We start from the raw sequence: 18,918 nt of genomic DNA, 5'->3' as shown, positions 1-18,918 counted from the left end.
GATGCTGCCTGGCCTGCTGTGTTCCTTCAGCTCCACAATATGTTATCTCTTAATTGGCCTGATATTTGTTCTGAGCAAGTTACCAATTCGGTGCCCTCTGGCCTCAAGAAAGCTGCCTTGGACGGGACCAGCAGATCACCGTTTGAGAAGTTCTATTCTTTCTGGATTGCTTACTTCCAATCTGAGAGGTACCTGCCACGAAACTTCTGCCCCAGTTTGTGGTCATATTAAATTTTGATATCCTGAGTGCCTCACAGCCCACAGTTGTGCTGGGGCACGGCCACCCCAGAGATTTGTTGCCTGCTGACAATCAAAAGTGGACCTTGGGTATTGAGTGTAGAAACAGGCCCTTCGGCCCAACAAGTCCACATCAACCCTCAGAGCATCCCACACAGACCTTCCCCAATAACCCACCTAATCTGCACATCCCTGAACACTATGGGCAATTTAGCATGACCAATCCACCTAACCTGCACAACTTTGGACTGTGGGAGGAAAGCGGAGCACCTGGAGGAAACCCACGCAGACACGGTGAGAATGTGCAAACTCTACACATATAGTCACCCGAGGGTGGAATCAAGCTCAGGTTCCTGGTGCTGTGAGGCAGCAGTGCTAACCACTGAGCCACCGTGCTACCCTGTGGTTTATTAAGTCATTCTGCCCCATCAGTGGGATACCTACCAAATAAAGCAGAAAATCAAAGTGCAATCCAGAGATTAAAATCTATGAGATCCAACATTCAGATTTGGCTCCAAGTTCCTCAAACATTCAGGTGAACTTCTTTGTTACTGTAATAAATGCAAAGTACTGAGGATGGGAGAGAACCAAAGTAAAGTCAGAAATTACTGGAAAAACTGAAGTGTCTCAGTGGCTAGCACTGCTGCCTCACAGTCCCAGGGGCTTGTGTTTGATTCCAGTCCCTGAGTAACTGTCTGTGTGGAGTTTGTACATTTTCCCTGCATCTGAGTGGGTTTCCTCCAGGTGCTCCGGTTTCCTCCCACAGTCCAAAGATGCGCAGGTTAGATGGATTGGCCGTGTTAAATTGCCCCATAATCTCTAGGGTGGGAAATGTAGGGTAAGGGTAGGGGATGGGTCTGGTTGAAATGGTCTTCAGAGGGTCAGTGTGGACTTGATGGGCTGAATGGCCTGCTTCCACACTGTGGGGATTCTATGGACTCGGTGCACAGATGAGAGTAGTGTAGTTGATGTAGACCACGTGGACTCCAGTAAGGGTTTTGAAAAGGTGTTGCGTAGCAAACTGATCAAGGAGGTAAGAGTCCATGGCAATTTGGCAGGTGGTGGAGGTTGTTTTTGTGACTGGTTGCCTGTGTCCAGTGTCATACCGCATGGCTCAGCGTTGTGTCTCTTACTGCTTGCAGTGTACATTAATGATCTCAACACAATTGTAGGAGGTTTGAACAGTGGGTTTGCAGATGGCCCAAAAAAATGGTGGTGTGGTGTATAGCAAGAAGGAGGAGGAAGGACTGCATAGATGTGTTTGTGATATGAACAGAAGAAAGGCAAATGGAATCTGATTGTCAAAAGTATAAGGTGATGCATTTTGGGAGGACTAACAAAGCAAGGGAGTACATGTTGAATGGTAGGACCCTAGGAAGTACAGAGGGCTAGAAGATCTTTGGGTGTATGCACACAGGTTCTTGAAGACAACAGGACAGGTACCTTTCGTAGTTTAGGTATTGAATGCAAAAGCAGGGAGGTTATGATGGAGATATATATACATAAAATGTTAGTTAGGTGACAGCTGGAGTACTGTGTGCAGTTCTGGTCACTACATTATAGAAAGGTTGTGATTGCACGAGGGAAGGTGCAGAGGATTGTTTCCTGGGCTGGAGATTACCAGCTAAGAAGAGAAAGTAGTAAGGCTGCAGTTGATTTTGTTAGAGCAGAGAAAGCTGGGAGGGGATTTTATTGAAATGTACAAAATTATGAAAGCCATGGATAGGGTAGATATGTAGAAATATTTCTCAATAATAGAGGAGTCAATGACCAGGGGACAGAGGTTTGAGGAAAGGAGCAAAAGGTTGAGAGCGGCTTTTAAGGAAGATGTTTTTTCATTCATTGGATGGTAGGTGTCTGGAACTCACAGCCTGAATGGGTGGAAGATATGGAAACTGTAGTGATTGACTTTGAGATCATTGATTTGGGGTTGTTAACCTGGGCCAATCAGAAAGCCCTGGCTGACCGATATAATCAGGGGATTAAAATCTCCTCAGTTCAAGGGACTGACTCTGAGCTATCTGGCCACAGCCAGCATACTGTGCATAAGTAAATAAAGGGTGACTTAGTGTTAGGATACTGGCCTCTGTGCAGTTATTTCACATGGATTGACCTTTGTCATTGCTCACTATCATCCTGATCCTTACAGAATAATGATCATCGTCCATTAAATGTTATTCCACTGAAATTTGGCCACTTAGCTTATCTCATTACCAGAACCAGGTACAAAAGGGCACCTTTCTGTTGTAGTACACACTATTGTAGTAAATTCTACTGAACACAATCTAGAACCAACTCACCTCTTGTTCCTCCCAATACTATCAATAGCCCAAACAAAATTTGAATAATTAAAAGTCCCCATTATATAAATAATGTTGCTATGTCTCTGTCATTTCCCTCAAACAGAAAAAAAATGTATAAACCAGGGATTAACTCTGAGCTGTCTGGCCACAGCCAGTGTAGAATAGAATCCCTACAGTGTGGAAACAGGCCCTTTGGCCCAACAAGTCCACACCAACCAGACCCATCCCCCTATAACACACCTCTGAACACTATGAACAATTTAGCAAGGCCAATCCAACTAGCCTGCACATCTTTGGACTGTGGGAGGAAACCCACACAGACACAGGGAGAATGTGCAAACTCCAGACAGGCAGTCACCCAAGTGTGGAATTGAACCTGGGTCCCTGGGGCTGTGAGGCTACAGTGCTAACCACTGAGCCACCGTGCCACCCGAAAAAGAAACTAGCAGGATTTGAACTGGTGTGAGGTACCCCAATGAAATGCAAATCTATTGCTTTAACCACGCGGCTACGACTACAAGGCCCTGTACAGTTCACAAGTAAATTAAGGGTGATTTGATAATGGGATACTGACCTCTGTGCAGTTATTTCAGAAAGGATTGCAACATATAAGAATTATTCAGAGAATATCTTGAAGCATTACAGCAAACAAGGCAACAGGCCAAATGTTAGAAAATGTGACTGGAGTAGATAGGAGCTTGATGACCAGCGCAGACAAAATGGGCTGGAAGACCTCTTTTAGTGCTAAAAAATCTCTATGACTATGACACTAAGTGCCTGCTGATGAGCACATGTGCACACTGCATGAGCACATGACTGAAGAGCATGTTCTGGTCATGTCATGGATTTGTACATGTGCAGCTAGGTGGGAAAAGGGCAAATGTACTCCCGCATGGAAGTGATTTCTGATCTGGCATCAGGATTCACAGTGTGATAGTATTATTGTTTCTTAAATTACAATAGTGGGAAGTGGACAGAATTACACTGTTTAAAAGATATTTGGATAAGTACATGAATAGGAAAGGTTTGGAGGGATATGGGCCAGGAGCAGGCAGGTGGGAATCGTTTATTTTGGGATTATGGGCTGGTTGGACCGAAGGGTCTGTTTTCGTAATGTATGGCTCCATGACTCTACAACAATGACTACACTTCAAAAAGTATTTCATTAGCTGCAAAACATTTTGCAATGTCGGGGCATTTGTACAACGTGACATCAAAAGGCAATCCTTACTTTAAAAACAATGTTTCCAATCACAACTTTCTATACAACTGGTTGTACTCGCTGCAGCCAAAATGCACAGCCCATTGGAGAAATGCAGGCTAATTTTGAAACAATGCAGGCAGGGTTTAATCGGTCCGATCTACTCATGATACCGACTCCTGCTGATGTTTCCCGAAAGTCAGCAGTGTGATGTGTGCTGGCTAGTTTCTGATGTCAGTAAAATGAACAAGCAGCATGGAGCTTAGTGAGATGCCTGCTCCACAATCCATCCACATGGGTCAGTCATGCTTTGTCATCCCTACGCCTCTTTCATGTACAATTGGAGAACCCTCCCCCGATTCATTCTTTGCAGCAAGTACTGCATCAATGAGAGGTGACTTGATAGAGGTGTGCCAGATGATGAGAGGCATAGATCGAGTAGAAAGCCAGAAACTTTTTCCCGGGACAGAAATGACTATTACGAGGGGACATAATTTTAAGGTGATTGGAGGAAGGTATAGGGGAGATTTCAGATGTGGTTTCTTTGCACAGAGAGTGGTGGGTGCGTGGAATGCGCTGCCGGCAGTGATACTGGAGTCAGATACATTAGGGACATTTAAGCGACTCTTGGATAGGTACATGGAAGATAGTAAAATGAAGGGTATGCAAGTCAGTTTGATCTTAGCGTAAGATAACATGTCGGCACAACATCGTGGGCTGAAGGACCTGTACTGTTCTATGTTCTATGTAATGATAAAATGGGATGAGGGTGAGGGCATTGCTGGCTAGGCAGCATTTATTACCCATCCCTAATTGCCCAGAGGGCAGTTGAGAGTCAACTATATGGCTGTGGGTTTGTAGTCACATGTAGGTCAGACCAGATAAGGACGGCAGCTTCTTTCCCTAAAGGACATTAGCAAACCAGATGTTTATTTTCCTGACAATCAACACTTGATTCATCATTAGACTCTTAATTCTAGATATTTAGTAAATTCAAATTCCACCATCTGCCATGGCAGCATTCAAACCCGGGTCCCCAGGACATTATCTGGGTCCTTGGGTTAACAGTCCAGTGACATTACCGTTAGGCCATCACCTCCCCATTGCAGATGTCACATTTTGTCTTTTATTCTAAAGCATACAATATTAAAGTTTTGCTCTGATCTTGCATGGAATGATGCATCTTTTGCACTAAATGTGAAACGATAATGGGAAAGACTAAAGAAAGCTTACAAAAAACATCCCTGTTTGTTGCCACTACACCATCCAAAGCTGTCAGTTTGATTATAATTGTACTGAATTGTAACCTTTGTACTTTAGGAATATCAATATGTTCTGACAATATTTGTGCTCCTAACAAAAACGAAATATTAATGTAAGCAGAACTTTAAATTATATTCCTGCAAATATTATTTTCTTCTCCTCAGTAATGCTGGTAATACAAAAATGTTTTTAAGGCATACATGTTTATTCACTACAGGGGATAGTGTGAGGGCAGCCAACATAAAAGGCAATGTGCAGCGATGTGATAAATGCATTAAAGATTGTTTGCAAGAAAGCTATGCTTTGGAGAAATTTTAGAAACTACAGTACGGTCTGAAAAGAACTGGGGCCCAAGATTTCTGTTTGACAATTAGTTTAACAACAGGGTGATCATAAAATATCAGTTGGTGTTGTATCAAACTAGGAAAAAACAATCAATGAGAATGGGACAAATACCAGACATGGCTGGATTTTCCTGCAACCCTGATGTTGGAACAAGATAGAGGTGATGAGTTTGCTATTGTCAAGGGCAGAATGCCCAGAAGGAAAAACTAGTAAAACTTACAAACGATGCATACCGGTCTGACTTGTTTTGTATACCTCAGAACAGTGACTCAGAGTGACCAATGACATTCATTTCCAAGTATTACTGTTTCTTTTACAATTATTTTCTCTCTCTAATTGATGGAGCTATTTTCTAAGGGATGGCCTCCTAATCACCAACCTCTTTCTGATTACCATCCTATTAAATTCAATAGGTTCCAGCCCAATCTCTGGATCCTTAGCTCCAGCTTTTAATGGGCACAGCTGAGACAGGTTTGAGAGGGTACCTTAAAACTTCTCTAAAAGTGTGAAGTGATTCATTTTGGAAGGTTGAATTTGAATGCAGAATACAGGGTTAATGGCAGGATTCTTGGCAGTGTGGAGGAACAGAGGGATCTTGGGATCCATGACCATAGATCCCTCAAAGTTGCTACCCAAACTGATAGGGTTGTGAAGAAGGCATATGGTGTGTTGGCTTTCATTAGCAGGGGAATTGAGTTTAAGAGCCATGTGGTTATGCTGCAGCTCTATAAAACTCTGATTAGACCACACTTGGAATATTGTGTTCAGTTCTGGTCACCTCATTATAGGAAAGATGTGGAAGCTTTAGAGAGGGTGCAGAGGAGGTTTACCAGGATGCTGCCTGGACTGGAGGGCAGGTCTTACAATAGATCAGGGAATCAACCATTGGTTCCAACTGGACTTATGCCCATTTCTAACACAATCTGAATGGGACCCATAAGGTACTTGCATCATGGTTATATATTGAGGGCTTTGAGGTAAATGTTTTGTCTCCTGTTGCCTGTTGTGGTCTCCAGATCAACACCAGTGAACATAATGATTACATCCTGTAATGTTACTGCAATCTACTCATTAGTTTATTACGCAGTAAGTTTAAAACTGCAGCATAAAGTTGTGTCAGGTTATAAGTAAACCTCAGATTCAGTACAAAGACGTAGGTGTGAGCTGCACTGGTGAGGGAGAGCCTGTAAGGCTTCAGTCACTCAGCTGGGTCTGTGCATCTTCTCTGAACATCGAGCTCTGTATCCAGCTTCTGCAATGATTGCTTCTTGGTCATTACTGCCATTAACTTCAATTCTTTTATTTTTATATGTTGTCTCTTGAAAGTTCCAGAAAGCCTGACTCTTATCCGGAACATTTGTGACTCTGAGATCATCCGTCCAAGGGTGGTGTAGACAAGATACATCAGTTTAATTGTCCTTCCTTCTGTTTTAATTTAGCAGCCTTGATAACCATGGAGATAAAGCAGCCTTTCAGCAGTATTTATCACCAGGTTCCTGCCTAAAGAATAGTGCCTGATTCTGCCTTGCAAAATAGTTTTTGTTCTGCTGACATTGGGTACTTTTTTTCCCAGCATCCTTGTGGAGAGTTAGCTGTTAACCATTCTGGTACAATGTCGGAATTAAGATGTAGCCAAACGCCTAATAATCCCTTTGCTTCAATCAGTGTCAACATATGCAATCATTACTGCCAGTCCTACCCATTTCTTTTGTGAGTTGAGGCTTATGTAGCTTTGATATATAATATACATCATTACACTATATAACATTTCATACTCAACTGTATACATCATTACAGTAGTCTGTAACTGTCACTTAGTCTATCTTATACATATAACTAACCCTATAATATTACCACAATGTGTTTCTTCTCAAATTCACATTTATCATGGGTCACTATCATTCCTAAATATGTGGCTTGGATTGTTAGGTTCTGGGCTTTCTTGAGTCTATTTGAGGATTTGGGCTTTCTTTCTAACCTTGACTCTCAAAGAAGTAAGAAGGGTGAATATTTTGCTCAAAAGCTAAAGATGCTCCTCCTATTATTGACCAGAACAAATCCCAAGGAAGATAATCTTTTCTTGCTTTAAAGGTAAGTGTATGGTATTATGTTCCAGATGCAATACTTTTGATCAAACTACTTGACATTGAGCAAAACACTTCGTTTTCACATTATCAAAATGCTTAACAAAGTAATAGATATATTAACTACTACTAATTAACTGTTCCAATATAGCAACATTCCACCAACACACCCTTGGCAAAGGAAAATTCAGTAAAACAGATTGTCTCACATGTAACTCTAGCATCAGGACAAGAAATCCCAGCTTTTTTGATGTAACAGAGAGAGGAAAAACAGCTTTCACATCCAGCTTCAAGGCTTCAGCAACTGCTACTGACAAACTAAAACTAAAAATCCTGCCTCTGGGGGAGTTTGAACCAACCCATTCAGTCTGTTTCTATTGTTCCAACTCAAAAAATAACAAGGCCTCACAAGAGGTTACTCGTTTGGATTCAAATAGATAGCTTGGTACCTCTGTCTTAAAACCTCTCTTCAAAAAAAAGGACAAAATACACCTCTTAAAGCCATAGTAACATCATACTCCCTACTGTTGTGATAATGCTTTAGTCCTTGGGCTAACTTTTGATGGAAAACAGAGGAAGAATTGTGGAATCCCATGGCAGTATCATGAAAGAAACACACACCTTAAAAGTTCTTACACTTGCTGTGATCTATTTCATTTTTGTATGACATTCCTGGTATCCTTCATGTCTCATAGTACCTATATCCCTCCAAATAAAAACATTCTTGTGAGAATAGTGGTGAGGCTAACACCATTATAATGAAGAAACTTGGATATGAACTTTCAGAATCTGCACAAGCAAATTGGCAAAATCTAAAAGTTATCCTGCTTTTCCATTGGCTGTGCTACAACGTCAATATTGAAATACATGCAGTGGTATGAAGTTGGTTTACAAGCTGTGCACAGAGCACATCATAAAACATTGTGGCACTTATAGTTGAACTTTTAAAGATGTTCTGACAATCTAACTTTAAATATATGGACTCATTCTTTCAGAATTTATTTAGCATGTTCTCATTTAAACAGGTTTTACTGCCTCTTTTATTGCCGGTTCTCAATCTTATCTTCATTTCCTTCACTTTATTTTGTCTGTCTTTATTTCAATTTTTCTATAAGCATTCAAATATGATTTGTACTTGCTAGTTGATGCACTGCATGTTTCCATGAGGATTCTTCAATCTGACTGGTTTAAGAGCTTCCTCATTGTGTTCACTGCTCACAGACATCACGAGGTTCTATTTGAAGGTAGCAGGCTGCATTGGATCCTCTAGGACAGAAAATCTCCAATCAAAAACTTGCAAACAAATGCCCCTGTTTTGCAGCTGATAGCAAAGTACACACCATTGTGTAGATGTTTGAGAGCAAACTAATCTCCTTATTTAAATAATTAAACTGGAATTCTATCATTTTCCATTTAACTTCTTCTAATACTGAGAGATGACTACCTTTTCAAATTCATTTACAGATAGTTGTGCTTTTAGCACTTTGAAGATCTGAGCTCTGACAATTGCACTTATACTGATGGAGGAACAATTGTTCACACAGATAGAGTTCATTATTCTATCCAATGTCGCATTTGTCTGCTTCTGACAGTTATATTTAAGATTTAAGTGGTGCAAATTTCTTGACTGAAACTAATTGTTTTATTTCTTCCAGCGTCCTATTTCTTTATTATCAAATGTCATTTACATTTTATCAAACAAGTGTATCCAGCACATTTTCCTGCTGCTCTTTACTATTAACTTCAGGTCATTCTGATGTTAGTACATGCCTCAGGAGAGGTATTAATTCTATAGTATAGCAAAGAACAAAAGAGAAATATAGCACAAGAACAGATCCTTCAGCCCTCCAAGCCTGTGCTGACCATCATGCCCTAACTAAAGCTAAAAAACAAACCTTCTGCTCTTATTCGGTCCATATCCCTCTATTTCTTCCCTATTCATGTAATCATTCAGATGCCTCTTAAATGTCCCCATTGTGTCTGCTTCCACCACCTCTTCCAGCAGTGCGTTCCAGGCTCCTACCACTCTCTGCATGAAGAAATTTCCTCACAAATCTCCTTTAACTTTTCCTCCTCTCACCTTGAACGTGTGGCCTCTTGTAATTGAAACTTCAACCCTGGGAAAATGTCTCTGACTATTCACCCTATGTATGCCTTTCATAATTTTGTAGACCTCTATCAGGTCTCCTCTCAGTCACCATCTTTCCAGTCAAAACAATCCATGTCTTTTTAACCTTTCCTCATCGCCAAAGCCCTCAAGGCCAGGCAACATCCTGGTGAACCTTCTCTGCACTCTCTCCAAAGGTTCCACGTCCTTCGAGTAGCGTGGCGAGCACAACTGCACACAATACTCCAAATGCAGCCTAACAAGGGTTTTATATAGCTCCAACATGTTTTGCTAACTCTTGTACTCCATTCCCCAAACAATGAAGGCAAACATACCATATGCCTTCTTAATCACCTTCGTCACCTGTGTTGTCACTTTTAGGGAACTGTGTTTCTGTACACCCAGATTCATTTGTCTGTTAATGTTCATAAAGGTTCTGCAGTATAATTCACACATAAATTTGATCCTCCAAAATGTATCACCTTGCATTTGTCTGGATTGAACTCTATCTGATATTTCCGTGCTCAAGTTGCCAATCTATCTATATCCTGTTTTATCCTTCTACAATCATCGTCACTATCAGCAACTCCACCAATCTTTGTGTCATCTGCAAACTTACTAATCAGACCACCCATATTTTCCTCCAGATCATATGTATATACTACAAATAACAGAGGTCCTAAGACTGATGCCTGTGGAATTGGTCTCCATTCTGAAAAGCACCCTTCCACTGCTAACCTCTGTCTTCTATGACCAAGCCAGTTTTGTATCCATCTAACCAGCCCACCCCGAATCCCATGTGATTTTTGTTTTTGTACCAATCTGCCATTTGGGACTTTATCAAATGCCTTACTGAAGCCCATATAAAGTATATGCACAGCCCTTCCATCAAAAAATTCAACCAAGTTGGTGAGACATGACCTCCGTACAAAACCATGCTGCCTGTCACTAACTGGTCCATTTTCTTCCAAATATGTGTATATCTTGTCCCTCAGTATCTTCTCCAAGAGCTTCCCCACCACAGACGTCAGGCTCACAGGCCTTTATTTTCCTGGATTATCCCTGCTTCCTTTCTTCAACAAGGGAACAAAGTTGGCTAATCTCCAATCCACTGAAACCTTGCCTGTGGTCCCGAATGTGAAAATATCTCTTAATGTCCCAGATTTTCTCCCCTTGCCTCTCATCTGGCCCTGGGAAATTGTCTACCTTAATGCAATTTAGGATACCCAAAATTTCCTCCTTTGATATATTGACATTGTCTGGAGTATTCACATACCCATCTTTGACCTCAACATCTGTCATGTCCTTATTCTTGATGAATACCAATACAAAGTACTCATTAAGGATCTCTCCTACTTCCTGTGGCTCCATGCATAACTTCCCTCCTTTGTCCTTGAGTTGGCCTACTCTACCTTCTTGCTTCTATTACATGCAGAAAATGCCTTGGGATACTCCTTGACTCTGTTTGCTAAAGACATTTCATGGCCTCTTTTAGACTCCCTAATTCCATGTTTAAGTTCCTTCCTAATTTCTCTATACTCCTCAAGGGTTTTGTCAGTTTGTACCTACTTAGACTTATTGTATGCTTCCTTTTTCCTTTTGACTAAGCTTACAATTTCCCTTGTTATCTTGAATCCTGCCATTCCTATCCCTCAGTTTTGCAGAGACATGCATGTTCTGTACTTTAATCAACTGGTCTTTAAAAACTTCCCATAAGCTAGATGTGGATTTTCCCTCAAATAACTGCTCCCAATCCACATTCCCTCGGTTCTTGTCTAATTTGGCTGAAATTGGCCCTTGCCCATCTAAGCATGCTCACCCAAGGGCCACTCCTGTCTTTGTCCATGACTACTCGAAATCCTACAGAGTTATAGTCACTAAGCCCAAAGTGCTTTCCTACTGAAACATCAATCACCTGTCCTGGCTCATTCCTTAATACCAAGATTTTATGGACCCCTATCTGGTTGGATTGTTAACATACTGTCTCACAAAGCCCTCCTGGACACATCTAAGAAATTGTTCTCCATCTGAGCCCCTGGCTCTAAGAGTGTCCCAGTCAATAAGAGGAAATTTTAAGCCACCCACCACAACTACCCTGCTTTTTTTCACACCTTTCTAGTTTCTGACTACATTTTGCTCCTCTGTCTCACATGCATTGTTGGGAGGTCTACAGAAAACTCCCAACTTTTATGATTTCACCCTTCCTATTCCTGAGCTTCACCCATAATGCCTCATTGCAAGATCCCTCTGATGTATCCTCCCTCAACACAGCTGTGATGTGATCCCTCATCAGCAACGCAACTCCCCCCATCCCTTTTGTTTCCCTTTCTGTCCCATCTAAAACAGCGATACCCTGGAATGTTAAGCTCCAGTCCTGTCCCTCCTCTTACCATGTCTCCATAATGGCAATAACGTCATAATTCCATGCTCTTAGTTTATCTGACTTACCTGTTATACTTCTTGCATTGAAATAAATGCGCTCCAGACCTCCAGTTCCTCCAAACCCCGCAACTTTCCTCCGCATGCTCTTACTCCGCGCTATGCATATCTCTGTCTCTCTTTTGTCTACAGTCCGTGCACTTATTGGCCTGTTGTTCCAGTTCCCATCCCCTGCCACACTATTTTAAACCGTCCCAAAGAGCTCTAGCAAACCTCCCGCCCAGAATATTGGCGCCCCTCCAGTTCGCGTGCAACCTGTTCTTCTTGTACAGGTCCCACCTTCCCCAGTGCGAGTCTAGAACAAAGGGACATCATCAAAACGAGTGTCAGAAATATTTCTGAACGCAAAGTGCACTGGAAATTGAAATTTCATTTGATTTGATTTAGTCATGTAGTCATGTGTAACTAAGCACAGTGAATTTTTTTTTTTCCTGAACAAGGATCCCAACCCGAAGTGTCAACTTTCCTGCTCCTCTGATGTTGCCTGGCCTGCTGTGTTCCTCCAACTCCACCCTGTGTTGCCAATGATCCATATATCTAAATATATACTCATATATTTATGTAATTCATGTAATGCACAAATGCTGCATGTAATTCATTAACTAGAACGTTTTCTCAGAATGCACTGCAACTAGTCCTTGACTATTTAATTCTTTTTAAAATAAGCTAATGTTGCTGTAATATGGTAATTAGTTTTGAGTGTCAACAACCCGGGGAGTGTATATTGTAAACTCAGAGAGATAGTAACAACTGCCGATGCTGGAGTCTGAGATAACACAGTGTGGAGCTGGAGGAACACAGCTGGCCAAGCAGCATCAGAGGAGCAGGAAAGCTGACGTTTTGGGTCGGGACCCTTCTTCAGAAATGGGGGAGGGGAATGGCCTCATCCCAAGAACAACCCTCCCTCTCATCCCTGCCTCCTTGACCTGTCCGTCTTCTCTCCCACCTATCTGCTCCTCCCAATTCACTGACCAATCTCCACCACTACCTACCTGCTATCACCATCCCACCTATCTTCCTCAGGCCAACCCTCCTCTCTCTATTTATTTCAGAGCCGCCTTCCCCTCCCCCACTTCTAAAGAAGGGTCCTGACCCGAAACGTCAGCTTTCCTTCTCCTCTGATGCTGCCTGGCCTGCTGTGTTCATCCAGCTCCACACTGTGTTATATCGATAACACAGCTCCTTTGAAATTCGCAGTAAATTAGAGACTTCTTTCCAGGTATTATGTATTTTGAATTTAATATTATCATTAGGTTGATGAAAACTTTATTTCACAACATTGAAGTAATGTACCTCTGCTTAAAGTAATTTAAAACATTTTGTAGGGTAGACAGGGAGACATTTCTTCTTCTGGTGCGAGTCCAGAACAAAGGGACATTATCGGAACCAGTGTCAGGAAACATTTCTGAACACAATGTGCACTGGAAATCTAAATTTGATTTGATTTAATTTATTGTAGTCATGTGTACCTAAGTACAGTGAAAAGTTTTGTTTTTCAAGAAGTACAGTCAGATCATAGCAAACAAGGAAGTACAGATCATAGGGTGCTTAGACAGAGTGAGACATACAGGTTACAACCGCACAGGAGGTACTCAAAACAAGATCAATATGCGCAAGATCAACATTATTTGAAGTTAGAGAGTCCATCCATCAATCAAGTAATGGAAGGGAGCAAGCTGTTCTTGAACTTGTTGGTGCATATGTTCAAGCTTCCAAATCTACTGCCTGACAGAAGACATTGTAAGGGAGTATTACTGGGGTGGGAGGGGTCTTTGATGATGTTGGCAACCTTTCCGCGGCAGTGGGCTGTGCAAATAGAGTCCATGGATGGAAGGTTAGCTTCCGTGATGGTCTGGGCTGTGCTCACAGCTTTTTGTAGTTTCTGATGGTCCTGGGCAGAGCAGTTGCTGTACCAGGACAATTATGCACCCAGATAATCTGTTTTCTATAGTGCATCTATAAAAGTTGATGAGGATCCTTAAAGACATGCCAAATTTCCTGAGCCACCTGACGCAAAAGAGGCATGGTTGTGCCTTCTTGACTATCGCATCTACGTTGGAGGTTCAGGACAGGTTGTCAGTTATTATCTTTCCCATGGAGTTGACACTCTCAGTCCTCTCAACCTCTGCTCTGTTGATGTAGATGGGGATGTGTTCGCCTACTTTCTTCCTGAAGTCAATGATCAGTTCTTTTGTTTTGCCAACATTGAGAGAGATGTTGTTATCATTTCACTACATCACCAAGCCCTCCATCTCCTTTCTGTATTCTGACTCATCGTTGTTTGATATTCGCCCTACCACAGTGGTGTTGTCAGCAAACATGTAGATGGTGTTCACATCAAATTTGGCTGCACATTTGTGGGTGTACCGTGAGTACAGTAGGGGGCTGAGAATACATCCTTTGGGGGTTCCAGTGTTGAGTTTTATTGTGGAGGAGGTGCAGTTGTCTATCTTCACTGATTGTGGTCTATGGGTCAGAAAACTAAGCGTCCAGATTCATCTCGAACCCTTGTCATGCAATACCTTTTCTCCTTAGCCTCCTCGCACACTGTCTCGGCCCATTATGCTCCCCATGTCAAGGAGTGTCACTGCAATGCCTGTTCAATTACAACACACTGAATACATGTTACAGGAAATCTTTGGTGAGCTACTTTGACTGAAAGTTCTGGGTATTGTAATGATTTTTACAAATTTATGAATTGAATTTTTAGGTTTTGATTTTAAAATACTGGCATATGGGAATGGTTACTTTTTAGAAGCATTATAACAAAAGGTCAATCTGTCTTTCCAGACCTAATCCAATATGTGTCATGATGTGGAGGTGCCAATGTTGGACTGAAGACAGCCTCAACTTTTATGTTGTGTTCATTTCACACTACAGGTGATCTCACCACACTATACGATCTCTCTCCCTCTCTCTCTCTCTCTCTCACACACACACAGACACACACACACACACACACACACACAGACTCTCTCTCATACACACACTCTCACGATCATGTGCACAGACTCACACTCTCTCAAGCACGCACACACAGGCACACATGCACAAACACACACACTTTTTCTCTCTCTCATCTCACACGCGCATGCACACGCGCACACACACACACACATACACATCTAACAGGTGAATTTACACTTGCAGATTTGTAATTGCAGATACATTCCATTTTATTCAAAAAGCACACAATTTGTAATCAGTGAATGTGGCATTTTATAAATTCCTGCTTTGGAAATAAAACCAGACTGACTCCAAATTAAAACACAGACAGATTTTAAACACCTAAAATGCATTGTCTGACCTGAGATATGACCTTTGGTATACTGACAAAACCTTCAGCTATCCCAGGAAAGTGACTTGAAAGAAATTCTGGGTTTTGCATATTAATCAATCCAAACCTGCATCTCCTTACTAACTGATGAAGTTCACTCCAATATGCGTCAGCAAGTAGGGACTCCTGAAGTGTGAATGGAGTATTCTTGACACTGGAATTGATTCTAACTTAGAAAACCTAGAGATTAAATGTTTCGGAGCAGTTTGGAGTATACTTGGGGGCCCTTGCCAGTATCTGAGTATGTAAAGATATTTTAACTCATTGGAAAAAGTAGCTAAGCAGGTGAAGGGTCCAAAAAATGTTTAAACTTTAATGTTACAGAGTGTTTTGACAGACAAATTTGTCAGAAGAAAAATCTGCTGATTATAAAGGTGTTAAAAAATTACTCAATCTCTGTAATTTGTTCCTGAAGTTTATCAATCAAATTTAGAACGATGAGAAATAAATCTAATCAGACGCAATTTGCAAGAGAAAAAGAAATGTTGTAGCAAAAATAAAATTGAAAACCTTAAGTAAGTTATGATTATTGGAAGAATTCAGAAATAACATTTCTGCAAGCCTAAAATAGTTATTGAGATGAAAGATGTGTCAAAGATCAAATGTATGGTCGCTCATGATAAGACCATTTAATTACGTGGATGGTTGAACTCCACTGCTTTCCTCCCTTTGGTAGAAATGAGTTGGTTGGAAAGGCCCATGGTGAGACTCCCTGGCTGGCCTCCAATTCAGGTCCTTAAGTGGACAACTAATGATGTCTTTTTCAAAACATGAATGAGTTGCCAGCCTCTGATTAGCTGGCATTTCTCTGAGGCAGAATGTCATTTCCCTGAAGAACAAAAAGTTTGTCTCCGGTCTATTATTGGTTGCCAGAGGCAGTGGAATAGTAATAGTATCATTGGACTCATCCTCCTGAACCAAAGTTAATGTCCTGGGGATATGGGTTCAAATTGGACCATGGCAGATGGTGAAATTTGAATCCACTAGAAGTCTGGAATGAAAAAAAATAATGTAGTGGCAACCATGGTAAAAACCTTGCATTATTATATATTTAATGGTGTTATTAATTATATTACCAACTATTTACACTTTAGAGAATTTACCATGCAGATATATTTTAAATGGACACTGTTTATGATGTGGTCAACTATTGAATAAAATGTGCAAAACAATTTAACTTATAATTTAAAACAAATTCATTTTTTCCACAGTCCTTCAAAACACAAATCCTCAGAAAAAAAAATAAGTATGAAGTCTTCATAACAAAATAAAAACAGCAATACTCAAAGATTCAGCATCATCTATAAAGAAAAACAAAATGAATGTTTCAGGTTGGTGTCTGTTTTTCAGAACTGACCTGATTATAAGTGAGTGAAGGGCCATTAATCTGAAATGTGAGCATCTAGATATTGCTTTTCTACCCACTTTCTTAGGCCTTTACATTTTTTTTTCAGAAATGTGGTGCCTAAAATTATTTGTGATACTCTCACTGAGACACAATCAATGATTTATACATTTGTAGCACAACCTTGTTCCTCTTGTACTCTATTCTTCTAATTGTAAACCTAAGTAACCCAAATGCTTTCTTAACTACATTATCAACTTGTATTGCTTTGAGGATCAATGTAAGTAGTTCATTTTACGCTTCTCTATATTGAACTCCATCTGCAACGCTTGATTAATTTCACCATCCGACCTATTTCACTCTAAAGCCTAGAGCTATCCTCATTACTATTATTTCTGCTTATACGTTCATAGGATATGGACATCATTGGCTGGGCAGGCATTGGTTGCCCATCCATAATTAGTCTTGAAATGAATGGCTTGATTGGCCGTTTCAGTCTTTATATTCCACCAGTCTCTTCAGTGGTGAGACTGGAATCCATGTCTCCAGAGCATTAGTCTTGGTCTTCAAGATTACTACTCCAGTGACATTATTATTATGCCATCACCTCTTCTTGATTATCTACCCTTGAATGAGCCCTGTGCCTCAGATTGCTGCATCTAGACATTTTCTAATTCACCTGTTCAGCAATGTTCTTATACAGCCCTGGGGCAGATGGGATTTGAACCTGGATCTTCTGGCTGAGATGTAGGTACACCACCACTGCTCTACAAGAAACGTAAACACCCATATCTGAACGTCTGTGGAACAGTTTGAACAAGATGATTGTGTGCAATTAATGAAAGCGTAGATTAATTATGCTACCAATTACCAGTTTACTCATGCTTGCAACTCACCTTTATAATTAAACTGAAGATCATCAAACAATTTATCAACATTGTTCTGCTCAAAAGACTAAGCATGTACAGCCAGCATTGTGCTTGTTAGTTTGAAAATGGACCAAAATGAATTGACTTCACATGAGGGAAATGGGAGACATCTGATCATTATTGATCATTATGGCAGAAAAGACAAATCTCTGATTGTAGGATGCTCCAAACAAATGAACATTGTTCACTTATACTGCTTGCTACAAACATAAAAGTGACACAGAAGAAATTTATATGCTGCTATATCAATTACACACAAGAGGTGATCCCTGCAAGACTTATAAAACTGCAGAAATAGAATTGTTTTCTTCTATGCAGAGAAAGGAACAACACACACACAAAAAAGTCCTCATTGCTTCACAGAAATATCCCAGGGGAAAAGCCTAGATTGATGTGCAAGTATCAGAGACAGGCAAAAGTCCCATGTCTAATTTAGATGTGCTGCACTCAGTAAATATCAACAAAAGATTTGAATAAATCATTGAACCAAGTCCTGTCACTTGACAAGAAAATCAGTCTGAAGTTGTCATCAGAGGATTAGACAAGTCGCACAAAATAAATTAAATTGATTAATTCCATGAAAATATTCAGATTAGTGAATACATCCACACAGTTGGGATTTCTGAGAATGTATTTGTTTCCAGATATTTGTATACAGTACTGAGATGTTTAAGGAAAATATTTTGAAACAGTACAAATAAAAGGTGAGAATTTGGAATTGCAAGAGGCTTTTTTTTTGAATGTGAGCTCCAAAATAGTGAATGTCATAGGCGCTCACCCTGTTGTCTTCTGTTTCACAACTAGAATGTAATAGACCTTTAAGAGGCATACTCATGATATCATCAGAATATATGTCATTTGACCTGAAGGTATAATGGTGTTAGTCTCCAGCTTACTAGGCCTCGTGCAGCATGACATGCTGAGGGAAGAATACTACTATTAGTAACTACGTTGCTCAGTACTAGCCCAGTCATGGCAATGCCTGTAATTGTAATGTATGTAGGTTCCAGAAGCTTTAGAAAATGCCAATGGAATCTTTTAGTACTATTTGACTGACATGTAGTTGTTATGTTACAGCAGCTAACAGAAATATCACCTCATCAGGAATAAATATCTTATTGAAGATACAAAAAAAGCCCATCATTTATTTTTGGTAAATTATGAGAACAAAACAGATCAGGCTTAACAGTGGTAGTAGGAACTGCAGATGCTGGAGAATCCGAGACGACAAGGTGCAGGGCGGGACGAACACAGCAGGCCAAGCAGCATCATAGGAGCAGAGAGGCTGACGTTTCGGGCCTAGACCCTTCATCAGAAGGGTCTAGGCC

Source organism: Rhincodon typus, chromosome 4, assembly GCF_021869965.1.
Source record: "Rhincodon typus isolate 14 chromosome 4, sRhiTyp1.1, whole genome shotgun sequence".
Classification (NCBI taxonomy): domain Eukaryota; kingdom Metazoa; phylum Chordata; class Chondrichthyes; order Orectolobiformes; family Rhincodontidae; genus Rhincodon; species Rhincodon typus.
Note: the sequence above shows the minus strand (reverse complement) of the source record.